Genomic DNA, 6,539 nt, shown 5'->3' on the forward strand with positions numbered 1-6,539 from the left:
CTCACTGTGCTAAAGTAGCTGAAGTAATCAAAAGAAGTTACTTTGGCTCAATGATTCAGTTGTTTGATCCTGTTGTCTTTGGACTTGGGGGGACACAACACATCATGAGAAAACACTGTAAAAAAGAGATACCTTATGACAGCCAGGAAACAAAGACAAGAAAGAAGTCAGATCCCCAAATCCCAGATAACCGCCAAAAGCATCTTCCCGATCACTTAAATTCTTTTACTAGACCTTACCTCCTAAAACTTCCACCACCTTCCAACAATGTGGGCTAGAGATAAAATCTTCAAAATGTAGGCCCTTGGGAGACATTTGAGATTCCAACTATAGCAAGTTCCTAGCTCAAAACTTATTAGGAACTGTAAAATACCAAAAGCTGAGAATAAGCTGTGATCCTGTGAATTGTGTTGCTTTCAACTAGCCAAGTCCTCTCAAAATCAGGATCCTCCATTTAGTGAAGAGGAGAACAAACAGTTAAGGGTGGCAGGAAATCTAAGTAATCGCTGGATTTAATAATTTTTGTGTGCCCTCTGTCTTTGTTAACATTTAATCTGTTCCTCTCTTACAGTTCTTCAGTTAAAAATTGTAGCTATTGTGTTATTGAAAAAAGATTTTTATTTACTTCAATGTACTTATGATATGTTATTATTATTATTATCATCATCATCATTATTATCACCATTACCATTTTACATATTATGAGTTTGAGCACAAAGAATTTGATAAAATGAGTGAGCTCCAAAAGCTACTGATTGATCGAGTTAATATGTGTGAATTCACTTTGCCATTCCTGTGATTCATATCCTTGTAGTGTATAACCATTCTAATTTGTGTGTATGCTTCATTGAACTTATGGAGTTATGAATTATTTTCTTTGTCCAAGAGTGGGAGTATATAAAACTAACTTTAAGTGTAACTAGATTCTAATGTTTGTGGATCTTAGATAATAAAACCGTAATGAAACCCAAAGAAGAAATTACTATAAAATAAAAGAGAGTGAATATGTGAAAAAGAACATGGCAATAAAAAGAAACTTTGGGTATTCTTGGACAGTTCTCTTGATCTGAGAGACTATGACAATGCTTGTCACCATAAAGGTATACTTTTATGTATGAATTTTATTCTACAAAAAACTTGTCACAATTCATAAATATAACCTCATTCTATTCATTGAGATTAGAAAAACATAGCCTCATTCCAATCACTTCTTCATGCTAATGTCAGCCTTAAAACAGCTTATCATTTACCATAATAATAGCTGGTGCTGACTGACAACACTAGGTGTGAACCAAGAACCTTATACACATTCTCTTATTTCTTGCTCACAAAGGTTCCATGGAATTCATTTTATCCCAATTTACTAACAGGAAACTGGGATTTTGAGAATAAACAGAAGTTAACGAAGCTGCCTAAAATAACATAAAAGGTAAATTGTCGAACTTAAGATTTGAAAGCAAACAGACTTGATTTCAATGATCACATCTTTATTGATACATTCCACTGTTTCCCACATCCAGCTCTCAGACAGTATCTATAACACATGAGCCCTCCTTGTTAGATGGAGTACTGTATCAGAGACTGTGGATTTGGGTGGTTTCTGTATCAGTCTGACTTGACATAGGGTAAAGGACCCATGTCTAAGAGAGAAGACATTGTAGAAATTTAGACTGAAAAATCTGTCCACGTACTTGATCCTTCCTTTCATTTGTGGTGGTAATCCATGCCATGAAAGAGAATTTAATAGGTACTGACACTACGTTTTCACAGTACAATAGCGGTGTGACCATTGGCAATTAGATGGGTACATGTGAAATACAAGCCAGGCTCAGGAGGGTACCAGTGACTTCTTAGCATAGTAATGCCAGGAGCTACTGTTCTGAAAGGAATGGTGATCATTTCATGATGATATAACAGACATAACATGATGACATAAAGTCCTTGGTCCATCTTAATTACTTACAGAAAATATGAATGCCTAACTCGCACCCTTGGTGCAGTGTGATTATGGTTTGGAAGAAATAGTGAAGAAATCAAAAGGGACATCCTGATGAGGCAATGGTTGAGAAAACAAGGCACCTAGCAAAGTTGACCCAAACCAGATATATACCAAGGGTCGAAGAATGACCTTCAGAGCTTCAGACCAGAGTTTATACCCAGAAAATGAAAACGTGGGACAGGGATTTGTAAGGTGATAAAACTGAAGAGGAAAGACGAGAGGGAAAAGAAACCCCAAGGACTGGAATTCCCATACTTGCACACACACTGACATGCACCATTCATATAGAAGCCGAAGACTCTCTGGTGTCTATCCTTGATGACTCTGTACACTTACATTTTGAAGTAAGGTCTGTCACTAAATTCATTACTCATAGATTCAGCTAGGCTGTCTGGTGATGGGGAATCTCTGTCAGCCAATGAACTATAAGAGGTGGGACCAAGTTAGGGTGTGACCTTTTGGATACCCAGAGAAAAACAGTGTACAGCCCAGGGTTTGCTCTCTCTCTCTGTGGTTCCCGCATTACACAGCTGAGCTTGAACTTCTTGTTCTTGTTTTGTGAGTTTGCCCGTTATAATAAAGAAAAATATAGTAGGTTTATCTTGTAGTTAGCCTGGCATTTCTAGACCAGCGTTAATTCAACAGTTGGTGCCCAATGTTGGGCTCGGGTCCCTCACGGTTCCAGCCAGCAGCAGCCAAGATTCACATGGTGCATTTGGGTCGGATCCCCGCACTGCGGCCCTGAGTAGCCACTAGCTTGGCATCTCAGAGCCGCTCAGGGTCCCCAGACAACTGCACCACCAGAGGATTGTGTGGCTGGCTTGTGGGTCCAGCTTTCCAGGCACACTGCAGAAGCTCAGGCTGGGCTCCGGCTTCCCCTGGTGGCTCTGTCGGCACTGTGTCTGCACGACTGCCGATCAGTCAGGGACCTTCACAGAGCGCACTTGTCTGTGATTTATACTAAATAACTGTTTTTAATTTGAGCATATTTTTCAGTAAAAACCAATTCGAACTGTTCGAGCTGGCCATGCGGCTACAACTGCAACACCTGCTGGTCAGTAATGGTCATTGCACCTACTCCAACTCGTTACAGGTGAGATTTCTAAAAGGCCAAGATTCCAAATAACAATACAAGAGTTCAACAGCTTTTTTACTTATACCATGGATAGTATTATATAAGGTTTATGTGATTTGCCTCCTACACCCCTATATTTAATTCTAGGGATTAGCTTTGTCTTTCATATTTTCTCCTTAAAAACATGGTTTAATAATAGGGCCAAAAATGATGCACTTTAAAAAATGATACAGTCTTTACAGACTGATAATGATCAACTGAAAGGAAAAATCAGCACTCTGGAAAAGGATAGGACCAATTTAACGGACAAACCCCAGTCAGACAGAGGGTGCTGAGATATTGAGAAAATTTGTGCTGTTAAATGTATTAATCAGAATCTGTTAAACAGTTATAATAGATTGACGGATAGAATGTCTCTCCAGGAAGGCAATATGTACGCTATAAAAATTACATCTAAGGATGAGACATTATCTTTATTAGACAGACTTCATACTTTGAAATGCTCAATGTGGTCATTTGAACAAAGCACGGGACGGGAGATTCAGATTTTACAAAAGGCAGTGGTAAAAAAAAAAATTTAAAAGATTGAGAATTTTTTCAAATTCGATGACCAGGAACAAAAGGTACAAAGATAAAATTTAGCCTCGTCAGTACATACCAAACTCTGGGATAGCTTACCCAGAGTTCTATTTGCCTATCCAGTGGTATCATCAAAAAGACCATCTGGCACCAAGTACCCTAAAGTAGTCAAAGAATATACATGAAAACCCATACATATGTCTGATCTAAAAAAAAAAAAATTGAACAACGAATAGTTTCTGATGGAACACATTCACCCTTCATTAGGGAAATGATCAAATCATGGGCTTCAAGCAATAAGATAACCAAAAAAAATGGCTTTAATTAATCTCAGTTTTCCTTAAAAATGGATCATAGCTTCTTTAAAAATGTTGTTGGAAAAAAGAAGCAAAAATTTTAAAACAACAGGGAAAATCAAAAGAACTTGAAATTTTCCAAGATCAAATTCTGGACGAGGGGCATTACTCTGATCCTCTTTATAATGAAGACACCTTGTCCCTATATAGCACAGCAGCTATAGCTATAGCTTGAGACAGGATTAAAAAACTAGAAAAGAGAATTAAATCATATATTAGGGTTAAACAGGGTCAGAGAGAACCTTTTTGTGACTTTTTACAAAGATCGACTAAGGCTATACAAATAGGAGTAACAGACCCAGAAGCTAGACATATACTCATTAAATCTATGTCTTTTAAAAATTCCAACTTAAAGTACAAAAAGATCTTTGGGCCTTTAAAGGTCAGATCAACACCAATTGATAAATGGATCTTACATACAATGAATGTTGAGACATTTGTCTATAGTACCAAAGTTTAGGTAGAAGAAACAATTTTCAGTGGTATGAGGAGACACCAAAATGCCAACTGTTTTAATTGTGGTAAAATAGGACATCTGAAAAGGGATTGTAGACAAGAAATTCCTAAAAATAATATCCTTTCTGAGAAGAACAAAAATAGAAGGACTCAGCCTTCAGGTATATGTAGGAAGTGTGACAAAGGCTGACATTGGACCAATAAATGTAAGTTGACAAAAGACAAACAAGGCAACCCGATACCATCTGAAAACTCCTTGGGGGGCCTCTCACAGGTCCCGATAACAAACATGGTCTAATCATTCCCAGTTACTGTGAAAATAATTTAGTGAGAGCCTATTCACACTAATAACAATAATAGTGGGTAATAGAATGTATACTTGTGAGCTATTATTTATGGACAATTTACATTGGTAGAGTTTTTTGTATATTGATACAAATTCAAATTATATTTGTTATTTCTGTTTACAATATTTGTACACCTATGCAAAGTTATTTTGTCAGATTGTATGCATGCATGTTTCTACCTCTGTTTAAGACATTTTGTATATTGATATAATTTTTAGGATATATTTTCAAATTGCATTGTATAGTCCTACCTCTGATCAAGATACTTATACATTGTTTACATTTTGAGATCATTTTCCTTATTTACTACAAGTTGTTTACAGATTATTTAATATTCTGATATAAAGTCTTAGTCTTTAAGTTATTCAGGTATTAAGTACTATAGGTCTATAGTTATTCGTGTTTGTTATACATATAGTCAAATTAATTAAGTTCTTTATATACATAGAGATTGTATTCTGCCTAGATAGGTAATCTTTAATAACATCAAGGATCTGTAAAACATGGCATTTAAATAACTTAGGGTTCTGTTGACATGAGACACAATTGCTCCTGACCAATCTATTCCCAAGAGAATGTTGAACATTGAAGACATTTCACTTAGAGTTTGCTTTTTTCGTGTCACAATTGGCCTTTGGGCAAGGAACTGCTCATACCTCAATCACTGACAAAGTACATGGTGTCTGGACTGGATAAACAAGACACAAGGAAAAAGACTACCAAACCTTTCCAAGACAGGATAAGATGGTTCTAAAAATTTTCCTGCCTCTAAAAATGATCTGTCAGTTACGCTAGGCCTTAGCCAAAGTTGGCTGCTTCAACATTGCAAATGAAACTTTGAGTGATTGCTCAGGTAGCCAATTGTCTCTGTCATATACTGCTCACTTCCTGCCTACTCAAGTAATATTCTCTCTCTTCTCAGGCCTTCAATGAGGTTAAAGATTAGATAGTCTTAGTTACCTTCCTCTTATGATTTAGCTAAGCCATTTCCAAAGAAAGACTTAGACGCTTTAAAATAGAATGTTTATTAAACATTTATTTATATTGATTATAATTTTATACTTGATATCTGTTCCTATTGTACATAGTTTTTTTCTATTGGGATTTAGCTAAGCCATTTCCAAAGAAAGACTTAGACGCTTTAAAATAGAATGTTTATTAAACATTTATTTATATTGATTATAATTTTATACTTGATATCTGTTCCTATTGTACATAGTTTTCTATTGGGTTTGGAACTCTCTTATTTAGACAAAAGGGGGAGGTGATGGGGAATCTGTCAGCCAATGAACTTTAAGAGGTGGGACCAAGTTAGGACGTTACTTTTTGGGTACCCAGAGAAAAAGGCTGGCTGCCCAGGGTTTGCTCTCTCTCTCTCTGTAGTTCCTGTGCTACACAGCTGAGCTTGGACTTCTCATTCCTGTTTCGTGAGTTTGCCCCTTATAATAAAAATATATATATAATTGGTTTATTGTGTAGTTAGCCTGGTATTTATCGACCCACATTAATTTCAACAGTCTGCCCAATGAGCTTCAGGGCTTTGCCTATCTTCACATCTCTTCCAACAGTGCTCAGTTATAGTCACAAGCCACTATTCTGGCTTTTCACTTGTATTAAGAGATCTAAACTCAGATATTCATGTTTGTGTGCCAGATGACTTAATAACTGAGTCATCTTCCCAGCCCATATAATCTTTATTTCTAAAAGGTGATATCTTATAATATATA

The sequence above is a fragment of the Myodes glareolus genome, chromosome 3, assembly GCF_982192425.1.
Source record: "Myodes glareolus chromosome 3, mMyoGla1.1, whole genome shotgun sequence".
Taxonomy (NCBI): Eukaryota; Metazoa; Chordata; class Mammalia; order Rodentia; family Cricetidae; genus Myodes; species Myodes glareolus.